At 46.9% G+C, this 12,375-nt stretch overlaps 1 long non-coding RNA gene across 1 annotated transcript; it reads left to right on the top strand.

Moving 5' to 3' along the window:
- Positions 1 to 11,379: 11,379 nt before the first annotated feature.
- LOC138481681 (uncharacterized) lies at positions 11,380 to 11,892 on the top strand. The gene is made up of 3 exons (XR_011274328.1): positions 11,380 to 11,458; positions 11,561 to 11,631; positions 11,718 to 11,892. It is a non-coding gene; the product is annotated as an uncharacterized lncRNA (long non-coding RNA).
- The last annotated feature ends 483 nt before the right edge of the window (positions 11,893 to 12,375 follow it).

Raw genomic sequence — 12,375 nt, 5'->3', positions numbered from 1 at the left:
CACGCAAATAAACAGCACGCCCATCTAAACTCCAACATAAACAAATTTATGGAGTTTGCAGTGCAAAGTCAAGTCGGGAAAAGTAATGCGCAAACCTCCAGATTGGACCACCACATGATATTGCACACAAAGTACAATGTGCACAGGAAACAACGCGTATAAAGCATGCAATGCACACCATTCCAACGTTGGTCACCCACAATAAATACAGGAATACTGGGAGCCATCATAGTTGGGCACAGAAGGAGGAGGAGGATGCAGAAACTCCGGATTTTCCCAACATGCACTATGCTGTTTGTGATGTCAGATGACCAGGTGTATGCAAGGTACTGTTTCCCACCTCATGTCATACTAGAACTGGTCAGGGAGTGGGAAGAAGACTGTGCATTCCCCACCACCTGCTCCGATGCCCTAACCCCACTGGAAAAGAGGCTAAGAGCTCTCCATTTCATAGCCACAGGCTCCTTGCAGGGCACCACAGCTATCGCTGGTGGTATATCTCAGGACACACAATCCTGCTGTCTCCACCAGGTGTTGGCCCCACATAACATCACATAGGTGTGTGCATAGGCACATATAGAGTGTGCCAGGAGTTCTATGCAGTAGCAAACTTCCCATCCATTGATTGCACACATGTTGCACTATGCCCCCCCCGCCCCATATTGATGGAGCACATTTCCCACAACCGGAAGCATTGGCATTCCATCAATGTGCATGTCATCTTTGAATCAAAAGGAGTCATCAAGCAAGTCAACGCCAATTTTCCGGATGCACACATGACAGTTACATCTATCACCAGTCATCACTCTATCAGGCTCTGGCATCGGGAACATTCGGCAACAGCTGGCTCCTAGGTGGGTATGAACTGTCATGCACATGCATGCAGTCATGTGACACAGTGAACAACTGACCATGACAATAAATGCCAATGAAAACAATCAACACATTTGCAAGGGATAGTGCCTACTCACTATCAAGATTCCTGCTCACACCATTCAGGAATCCTGCCACACCAGCCGAGATAATGTACAATTCAGCAGATATAGCCACTAGGGGCATAGTGGAATGCACCTTTGAAGTGCTCAAGCCACGTTTGTGCTCCCTGGACCACTCTAGTGGGGTATTGCTATATGCCACTACAACATGTGCCCCCCTGAATGCCATGCAATAAATGCAAGCAATCACTCTCTAGCCACCCATCAACATGTGTCCCTGCACCCAGGCAGCCAAACCTGCTCACCTCAACCCAATGGAATGAAAACACCCCACACAGTGACACCTTCCACACCCACAACACCTACACCAACTGCCCCCTCGCCCCTGAACGCCATGCAGTGAATGACCAGGTACCAACGACCCCTTGTTCTGGTGAGGGGCCATTTCGAACACTCAGATATGGCTGAAGTCAGAATGATGTTGAAAGGACTCCCAAATAGAGGTCACTGAGAGGTTGGAAACCCAGGAGCCCCTTTGAAGCCCTCCCAATGCCACAACATGACAACCCCTGTTTAACATGTCATCCGGACAGTGTAGAAAATACTGGCAGGGGAGCCGATGTTAGAATGTACAAGACGATGAAATGCAAACTTCTCATCAATTGCAGTGAAGACAAGATCTGGCAGAAGGCAGATGGGAAATGAGGCAGCAGTTATAGAGGAATACAGGGCACAGAGGCAACATGCAGAAAAGAGACAAGCAGACAAGAGAAATTAATGGGAATGGAGGTCATTGAGGTTGGCACACAAAAGGGAGCAGGGAACAGGCAAGAGGAAGGGAAGGCAGAGTTCAGAGGGACTGGACTGAACGAGGACCGATGAGCTGGGAGCTGAAGGGAGAATTGAGATGCAGTGAGCATCTGACAACAGGAATCAAAATATCTGCTGGTGTACCGTGCATGGTACATGTCCCCATGGCAAACAGCAGCACCAGGCCAATGGCGTGCGCCTGGTGTCTGGGTTGAACATGTCATCCCACAAATGTTCTGCAACGGTGTGCTGTGTGTGGGTTAATCCTGGGACAGCACCCCCAGAAGGGGCTGAAGTGCCATGAGTGGACTGCCATCGTGGGTAAGCATGCCATAAAAAGCTGAATTAATGGGATGCTATGTGGCAGGCAAGACACATGTACACATTGCAAGCAATCACCCGCCACACACCCCTCACCATGTGTCCCTACACCCATGCAGCCGGACCTGTTCACCTCAGCATAACTCAACAATAAACACCCCACAGTAACAGCCTCCCTCACAACAATAACTTTACAACCAGTGTCCCCCTGAATGCCATGCAAAAAATAGCAAGCATAGACTCACCAGCCTAACATTACCATGTGTCCCCCGCATCCATGAAGCTGGACCTGCTCACCTCAGACACCCTGCCACCAATGACACCACAACATGTGCCCCCCCTGAGTGCCTTGAACTTACCTGCACAAGATACCCACCTGTTTCGCATCTGCAGCATTCCACCTGAAACAACATTCTAACCTTGCAAATACATGAATTGCATTAAAGGAACTGGACAGCCATGGCAACTCCCACATGGAACAATGTAACGACCATAGACCACCCATTGTCATTTTCCAGAAGAACAAATAACATAGCGGGACCAACAATCATTCTTACAACATCTTAACTCATTGACAGTGCAACACTGCCAGTGAAGCAAACAGAATTCAAGCACAGCACCACATGCACTCTGGAAACAGGTGTCAGTCAGCCCACGGATGCAGGCACAAGTCAGGCCAGTGATTGCAGGCATACGAGTTCTGCACAACCACTGTCACTTTCATGTGTGCCTTTCGATCACCCATGGATGCAGGGAAGTAAAAGGACACCAAAAGGGAGTAGGTGAAGGCCTGGGGAGTGGAAGTACAAGTGAGTGAGCCCATTCGAAGGATGACACAGGGCAAGAGGGTGACAGGACACAGAGGGATGAATGTGTAGCTGTGAAGTGGAAGAGAGAGAGAGAGAGAGAAAGAGAGAGAGAGGGACAGGGGAATTGTGCTGCAAGGAGGAGTCTGGTACGAAGTTGAGAAGAGAGATGGTGGCCCTTATACAGTGGGTGGGCGCAGAGAGAAGGGAGTGAAGAGAGTAAGACAGATAAGAAGACAGGAAAAAAAGAGGAATGGTCGGAGAGCCTAGAAGGCACAGTGATGGAGATATAGCCCATATTGGGGTGCAAAAAGGACAGTAGGGGGTGAGGAAAAAGGGCAGAATGGTAACCAAAGCCTACCGGTGAAAGGGCAAACCTCAGTTCCTCATCACAAAAAAAAACATGCCCAAACCACCATGGAATGTAAACCAGAAAGAGACACATGCCTGAAAAATCGACGCAAATAAGTCCCTTAAACCATAACCCAGACAATGCACCTGCCACCAACCCCCTTGTCGGACACCACAGTAAATGGACATGACAGCTATCCCTAGCTGTTGTCTCATCCGCAAACAGACCACACACCCCGGATGAGACATTCCCAGGAAGGGGGTGGGGATCATAGGGTGCACTTACACCTACACCTACACCTACAGGGACAACAGATGAACAGAAGATGGGGGCAGCAGATGAAGTACCACATGCATGTGCCCACAATGTACACACACATACCATGCAATCACTCACAGTGCTGAATTGGAACAACAAGCAATAGAAATAAAAGTCATGCAATACATTCAGGAGGAGAGAACATACAGAAAACAACAATGAACTATAAGTGATGTGATTGTGGAACACAGATAAAAGTCTGTTAGGGGTCCACATGTGCAAATCAGTTCAACCTATATGCACAAAGTGTGCCAAACCGGTGCTGTGAAGTCAATGGAGAGAAATGGCCAGATTAAACAGAGCAAAGCATGAAGGGGAGCAGCCTATGTCGTGTAGACCTGTGAATGGACATGTGTGTAAGATGTGTACTCTAGTGAACAATCCCATGAGAGGGCAACAACACATCTCTTATGGTCCATCCTTGACAGGGGAAAACACAACATATGCCACCAACGCGGATGTGGGTATAAAAAAATCCAAACAATGTGTCCATTCCAGACAAGGGGGTACAAAATAAATGGTGACTACAATGGTTACACTGGTCAGGTGAAAAAATATGCACATCCGAGGCTGGGGGTAAAAAACATGTCCACCCTGGAGAGGGAAGGGGTAGGGTACATGTCCATATACACAAAAATATACAGCAAACATTTTTTTTAAAACCCTCCTTGGACTCAAAGACATCATGGCAGAGGTGGTTGAAGTGGCTTGGGTGTACTGGAACCGCCATCCTGCGTTGGAACATCAGGTGTTTGTGGGGGTGGCTGTGTATCCAATCCATGCAGTGCCAAAGCCTGGTCTTCATTGGCTAGGACCAGCCGTGACACGGATGCATGCACCAGCACTCCAAAGGTGGTAAGGTCATGATGTGCTTCTTCCTGAATGGCCATAGAGTCTGTGTGTGCACTCAGCGGTCAATCCTGAAGTAGCTGGGACAGTGTCTGCCTCAAGGCGTCCATCTCTTCATGGTGCTGGGTGCATGTGGCTGAGAGTTCATCATGCATTGAAGCCCCCAAGCTCTCCTTCTCATAGCGATTGGATTTACGAGATGTCAACATCTCCCACCTCAGGGCCTCTCTATGTGCCTTATCATCTTCATGCAGGGAGTCCTGCAGACACTTCAGATCAGCCTGTTAGCCCTTGATGTTGGCCGCAATGCGCAGTCTTTGGTAGAGACTTGAAGACTGCTTGATTCTCTGCTGTTGCGCATCCCGGGCGGCTGGAGTGGACATATTCTCGGCCAGGTGATCCATGACCGCTGCAACACAACACAACAGATCGCCATGCTGTATGGCGGCACTCAACATTTCCTGTTCCCAATCTTTCTCTCTGGCACAACAAAAAAGTTGATGGTTGGAAGGTTCTGAATTTTCATAACCACGGGCACTGCTCAGGGCAACACTCCAGACCATCGTTTTTCAGCCTGCCAAGCCAGTACATAAGGGGAAAAACTGTATTCAAATCAAGCTTGGTCCTACCCCAAAAGGGGCAGTCCAGCCCTAACTACTAGGTCACATCCCTTCCACACAAGACCACAAGCATCCCCAGACATGTTTCAGCCCTGTTGGACATCATCAATGAGGAGTAGTTTGGGTCTCTAGACCCAGCAGGCTAGGGACCCACGTCTGGACATACCTGTCCCACTCAGGGCGACTTTAGCAAAACAAAAAGGTGATGCCTGGAAGGTTTTGAATTAATCATAACCATGGGCACAGCTCTGGGCAACCCTCCAGACCATCGTTTTTCAGCCTGCCAAGCCATTACAGAAGGGGAAAATCATGTACAAATTAGGCTTGGTCCTACCCCAAAAGGTTTTGAATTAATCATAACCACGGGCACAGTTCTGGGGAAACCTCCAGACCATCATTTTCTGCCTGTCAAGCCATTTACAGAAGGGGAAAAACCTTATACAAATCAGGCTTGGTCCTACCCCAAAAGCGGCAGTCCAGCCCGAATTGCTAGATCACATCCCTTCTGCACGAGACCACAAGCATCCCCAGACATGTTTCAGCCTTATTGGGTGTCATCAGTGAGGAGTAGCTTGGGTCTCTAGGCCCGGCAGGCTTGGGACACACATCTGGGCATATCTGTCCCAATCAGGGTGACTTTATCAAAACAAAAAGGTGATGGCTGCAAGGTTTTGAATTAATCATAACCCCGGGCACAGCTCTGGGCAAACCTAAAGATTCTCATTTTTCAGCCTGTCAAGCCATTGCAGAAGGAGAAAAACTTTATGCAAATCAGGCTTGGTTCTACGCCAAAAGGGGCAGTCCAGCCCAAACTGCTAGGTCACATCCCTTCTGGCCGAGCACAAGCACCCCCGGACATGTTTCATCCCTGTTGGGCATCATCAGTGAGGAGTAGCTTGGGTCTCTAGGCCCGGCAGGCTTGGGACCCACGTTTCGGCATATCGTCCCACTCGGGGTGACTTTAGCAAAACAAAAAGGTGATGGCTGGAAGGTTTTTTAATTAATCATAACCATGAGCACAGCTCTGGGCAACCCTCCAGACCATCGTTTTTCAGGCTGATAAGCCTTTACAGAAGGAGAAAAACCATATGCAAATCAAGCTTGGTCCTACCCCAAAAGGGGCAGTCCAGCCCGAACTGCTAGGTCATATCCCTTCTGCATGAGACTACAAGCATCCCCAGATATTTTTCAGCCCTGTAGGGCATCATCAGTGAGGAGTAGCTTGAGTATCTAGGCCCGGCAGGCACGGGACCCATGACTGGGCATACCCATCCCACTCGGGGTGACTTTAGCAAAACAAAAGGTGATGCCTGGAAGGTTTTTTAATTAATCATAACCATGAGCACGGCTCTAGGCAACCCTCCAGACCATCGTTATTCAGGCTGCTAAGCCATTACGGAAGGGGAAAAACCATATGCAAATCAAGCTTGATCGTAGCCCAAAAGAGGCAGTCCAGCCCAAACTGCTAGGTCATATCCCTTCTGCATAAAACCACAAGCATCCCCAGATATTTTTCAGCCCTGTAGGGCACCATCAGTAAGGAGTAGCTTGAGTATCTAGGCCCGGCAGGCACGGGACCCACGACTGGGCATACCCATCCCACTCGGGGTGACTTTAGCAAAACAAAAAGGTGATGGCTGGAAAGTTTTGAATTAATTATAACCATGGAAACAGCTCTGGGTATCCCTCAAAACCATCGTTTTTCAGCCTGCCAAGCTATTACAGAAGGGGCTAAATATATGCAAATCAGGCTTGGTCCTACCCAAAAGGGGCAGTCCATCCCGAACTGTTAGGTCACATCTCTTCTGCACAAGACCACATGCATCCCCAGACATGTTTCAGCCTTGTTGGGCGTCATCATTGAGGAGTAGTTTGGGTCTCTAGGCCCGGCATGTTCGGGACCCATGTCTGGGTATACCCGTCCCACTCAGGGTGACTTTAACAAAACAAAAAGGTGATGGATGGAAGGTTTTGATTTAATCCTAGCATGCACCCATTGATCATAGCATGCCCACATCAACCTCATGTGTGCGGCCACTGGCAGTGTGATAGAAGGGACTAGGCCGGTTGCTATGGGGCCACTGTTGGACATCGCCCCAGAATCTGACAGCAACTCATAGGAGGGAGTTCTTGCATCCGTAACGACCGCAGACGTGGGGCACACCACTGACTGATCTTGTGAAGCCAGCTGCACTGCTGCAGACTCAGCAGCCCCATCTAATCTGGCCATTGGGGCACTCACCTTCTCCCTCAGTGAGTCATCCACTTCTGGTTCTTCATCTGAATCAGCAAAGTCCGAAGAAGCAGGAGCACGACTGATGATTGTCTGCAGCACCTGTGGATTTTCATGGAGAAGGACATCATGGCCTCCACTGGTGGACTGACACACCAACTCCACTTCTTCCTCCTTCTCCTCCTCTACTTCCACTGCATCATCACCTGCACATGGACAATGACATTTTGAGTCATGAAAATGTATTTGTGCATAAAAGTGCATACAGAGTGCATACAGAGTGAATATGGCTGTACACCCATATATCAGATATTGTGACTTGTCACACTTTGAACAGTATGCCACAGATGTATGTCTTTTATCAACCTATGCCCCCCCTCACCCCGTCTTGCCCATGCATTTAGTGTGGACATAGCTACACAAATGAGGCCTACATGAGGAATATGAGAGCGTCCTCACTTCTTTTCCCAAAATATGCTCCTCCCAGGGGGCCAGAGAAAGACCGTCAATAGTGGATCCTGACCCTGGGGGTGGATATGCGAGTGAGGATCACCTGGGTGGAGGAGACTTGGTGAGTGGGGATGAGGCAGCCTTGGGTGAGACACTGTATCCCCCATTTCCCTTTTGTAGGAAACTATCAATCCATTCCCTATTTTTTCCATAAAACATCTCCCAGTAAATATCAGCCAGGTACTGGGGTGAGGAAGAGACACACCAGAAACAAACATTCTCTCTTTGTAAATTCTAACACACATGAACACCACTTAGGTAATGGGATGGGGAGGCCACTATTAACACAGAAGACAGATTGGAAGAAGAAACACGAGCGGTCTAGCTGCTGGCCTCGCTGTAATGGAGCAGAGGACTTTAAAAATGGCTCAGCTGAGAAGCCTAGTGAGAAGTCTGGGGAGAGGCACAGAAAGGTGCCCGGAGAAGCACGCAAAGGAGATTTCCAGGGTGTGGAAGTTGTGGCAGCAAGAAAGTACCTTCCCGAGATGCTGGAAGGTTTGGAAAGTGTGGTCTGGTACAGCGAGCAAGAGGGGTTCGTTGGCAGTCTGAGGCAGAGCTCGGGAAGCAGTGCGGCACAAAGTGAAGGTACTGGGAGCATATGAAGCACTCTCGAATGCCCACAGGTGCAAGACCACTGACTGCAGACTACCGTAGCTCCAACAGAAGCAGCAGGAAAGCGAGGAAGCTGTGGAAGAAGACGTATGAGGGAACAAGCACAAGCAGACCGAGAGCAGAGAAGAGTCTCCGGAAAGCTTCAGGAAGCAGAAAGCAGTCCGTAACAAGACCGATAAGTCTGCATGGGTGAAAAGGGGGCACAGGTCATGATGGATTGCCGGCATAGTGGAAAAGACTTTGAACTTTTATCTCAATTGAAGATAAGCAAAACCCTGAAAACGTAATGAGAGCATTAAGAAACCATGAAAGTCTGCATAATTAAGAATTGACTAAGCAAGTATTGCCAAGAGTGGAATAAGAAAGCATTACCAAGAGTTGAATTATCAAGCATTACCAAGTGCCAAGAGATAGGAAAAAGCAAAGATACTTTATGATAATTAAGAACTAACACAGTGAGCACGTTTTCGGGCAGGAGAGTGTATTGGGAATCTTATGAGGAATTGTGCAAAAGAACTGTGACAAAAATTGGATTTCCCAGCAGGAAAGTGTACTGGGAAGCCTATGTTGGTTTTCAGGTGAAAGTTGTTGAACAAGTGATTGATGAGCTAACAAGTCATGAATCAAGCTTCAAGAACACTTGAAAGGAGATTAAATCAAGCCTCATGGTGAAGCTGAATTTGTGGCAAGATATTGATGAAGCAGATGAAAGTAAGATGTGGCGGTTGTATGACCTGTAATGGGTGGACTGTGTGGTCCGTCAACTGCGTCTAGACCGAACACATCCACCTGAGGAAAAGCCACTTTGTGATTGTTGTGACTGAATAAAGATGATGGAAGGAAACCTGTGTGAACTGCATTTGAGGAACTGAATGTTATGTTTTGGAACATTGAGGATCCCAAGGAATGGTGTTTTTGTGAACTCTTGAAAGACTTGAAAGCATGGGAAAGAGAACCCCTCTTTTGGAACCTGAAAAGTTTTAATCTTTGGTGGAAGAGAGAGCCCTTTTCTATTTAACAGCTGGAAGAAGCTCTGAACTTTTATTTTTGAACACTTTTTATTGAATGCTGAGATCCCTATATATTGTATACAATTAGATGTGAGGGCAAGTATAGGTTTTGAACACAGACAGATATTTGCTTTGGACTTCCCGACACAGACTATCCTTATGTTCATTTAGGTAGGGAAATGCCACCTTAGTATAGGGCAAGTTAGGCTTCTCCCAACCTTCTTTTAATTTGAAGAAAAGATTGTATCCCAAGCTTCAGTCAGCTGTCTGTGTCTGATTCATGATGCCTTCGCACCTACTCATGACTGATGGTCCATACAACAGATATTTGATTGAAAAACCCCAGGAGAAATATTGCACATGTTTCACTGTTATGCTGAAGGGCAGCACATGGCATTAGTTAGCCAGACAAATCCACATATACTACCAAGAACAAAATATGACAGACAGCATGTGTTCACAAGTATGTACTTGAGAACCATGTCATGTTGATATCCAAATGAAGACTGTTCACACATTTCACTACATTTCCACACACTCTGCATGCCTGAGCAATGCAAAATATGATGAACTTGCCAAAGAGCTCCAGTGAATGCATTGGGACATGGCCCACATGCATTCCCTCTCCATCTACTTCCTCTTCATCCTCCCAACATGGCAACCACTGTGAGATATCTCCTTGAAAAAGGTTTAGATACCACAGAGAGGCAGAAATGTAGCTGCCGTGTTGTTAAAATGAGAACAACTGTGGACATTTAGACTAAAAAGCCATATCATTGGCCTAAATGAAGGTATATGCTGGCAAACACTAGCAGTCCAGAAGTGAGCGAGCAGAGAGTAACCACTAGTGGAGGAGTAGAAAAATGTGAACACATGGGGGATACCGCCAAGGGTTAATATGCAAGTGGGCACCTAGACACCATAGACAACCATACTTGGAAACTTTAGGTTGCTTACAACATTATGAAAGAAACGCAGAACATCGTGAGAAACCGGAGTTAATTTGCCATAGTTCAACCAAACCGCATTTACGGTTAACAACACCACTTGGATAGCAGATTACTAGGCAAACATGTCACGTGTTAACATTGATAACAATCTAAGCTTTCTGTAATGACCACAAGGCCCTGTACGACGCATATCACAACAAATATGTCACGTGTTAGCATTGGCAACATTTTAATCGGACTGCAATGACCACATGGCCCCTCACGAGGCAAATTGTAAAAAGCTGCTGGTTTGTAAACAAACCACAATAGAAATGGAAGCAGGACTAGTGACTGTGATCACTATATAATGAAATCCCGTCCCAATATGGTGGTCGATATCGAAAAAGAAAGTAACCCGACCGGAGCAACGTGGGCACAGCTCTTGAGGTAAGAGTTTTATCACCGTTAGGACAAGAAGGGGTAGGCGCTCAGAGATGGAACGCTGAGCACGATACGCGAGAATCAGGAGAACATCAATAATAAAGCTCACGCGGCGCGCAGCGCTCTGCCTGCTTTTACTGATTATACAAGCAGCGGAGCGTATTGCCAAATGGCGGAGCATGTATTCTAATGACACGCGCACAACTAGCACACGGCAATCCCCGTCCAGTGAAGGAGACAACAGTAATAACGGCGCTTGCGACACACATCGCCGGTACTTAGCATTGTTAAAATGAACCCTGCAAACGTGTAATTCGTTACACACGAATACTAACACGCGACTATGCATCAATTGCGGGTTGACCAGGCATGGTGCAAACAACAACCTGGGTGCACCCATCACGAAATGATTCCTTGGCAGAGGATAGAACACCTCTTGCTCTGAATAACAAGTGTGGGGATTTACCTTTTTGAATACCGTGACTAGAATAACAAGAAGCTGCTCTGCTGCAGAGCAGGAATGTTATACCTACATAAAGAAGGGTGATAGCAATTGGAGCATTGAATGGAATACCAGAGATACATCAAACAACAGCTGATATACTTACCTTTTAAATCTTATAGGCACATCAACCCTTGGGAACTACTCCTGTAATAGGAAACAAGATAAGAAAACACGTGAATACAGTGCACTGATACAATCAAGGTGACGGTAAGTGTTTTGAGAAAATAGACACTAGACCCCTATAAAATAAAAACAAAAGCATTAAAGAGGATATAACATGATTTTGACCAATAGTCATTTATTTGACAGAGACCAGAGAACCTGAGAGAACTGGCACACAGACCGACCCGATGCTCTACCACAGTAGACAACGGATGGTGGTAAGAGGAACAAAAAAATTCGAGTTATAGAATGACCAGTAGTCAGATGCCTTCCAAGTCCCTGACTTATGCATTTTCCCTTACAGGGAGCCGATGTGCAGATGAGATGTCCCATCTATATGCAACACGCCACATCCAGACAAAGCAATTAGGGATCCAAATACATTCCCCTTAGGGACATTTAGTTAGAGTTAAGGATATAAGCCATAGGTATAATTTGTTCTACTAAAATAGATTCTGCAAGTGATGTGTTAAAATGCACTGGGGAGGAGACAGAATACAGTTTCCCATATAACTCCATTTGTATGGACAGCATCCTTCACATGACATTGTCTTTTGAAGTGTCATGCAATGTCTGTACGTGAGTGAGTGACTGACAGTCATTGAGTGTTGCGTTGAATGGCGTTGTCATGCAATGGATGTTGTCATGTCAATCAATGTGCAGTGACACTTCACATTGTGTGTGTTGGTTGGGGACCATATGTGCCCTGGCACAGTGTGACTGCACAAATCAGAAGTCCCTTGAGCCAGCTCTGTTTAACTTATACATACACCAGTGAACTGTAAACTTCAACATATGCAGCTACTATGAGTGTGTCATACTGTACCCACACTCAATCACATGAATCAATCACACAAATCACCACAAATGAAACACTCCACTGTACCAAACACGCATACCACTCTGCTACAACATGGTATGCACTATCTGCAGCCCAGCACTTACTAGAGTCCGGGCCCTAA

This window comes from Ambystoma mexicanum, chromosome 5p (assembly GCF_040938575.1).
Source record: "Ambystoma mexicanum isolate Mex_15411 chromosome 5p, UKY_AmexF1_1, whole genome shotgun sequence".
Lineage (NCBI taxonomy): Eukaryota > Metazoa > Chordata > Amphibia > Caudata > Ambystomatidae > Ambystoma > Ambystoma mexicanum.
Note: the sequence above shows the minus strand (reverse complement) of the source record. Positions and strands in the feature narration are given on the sequence as shown.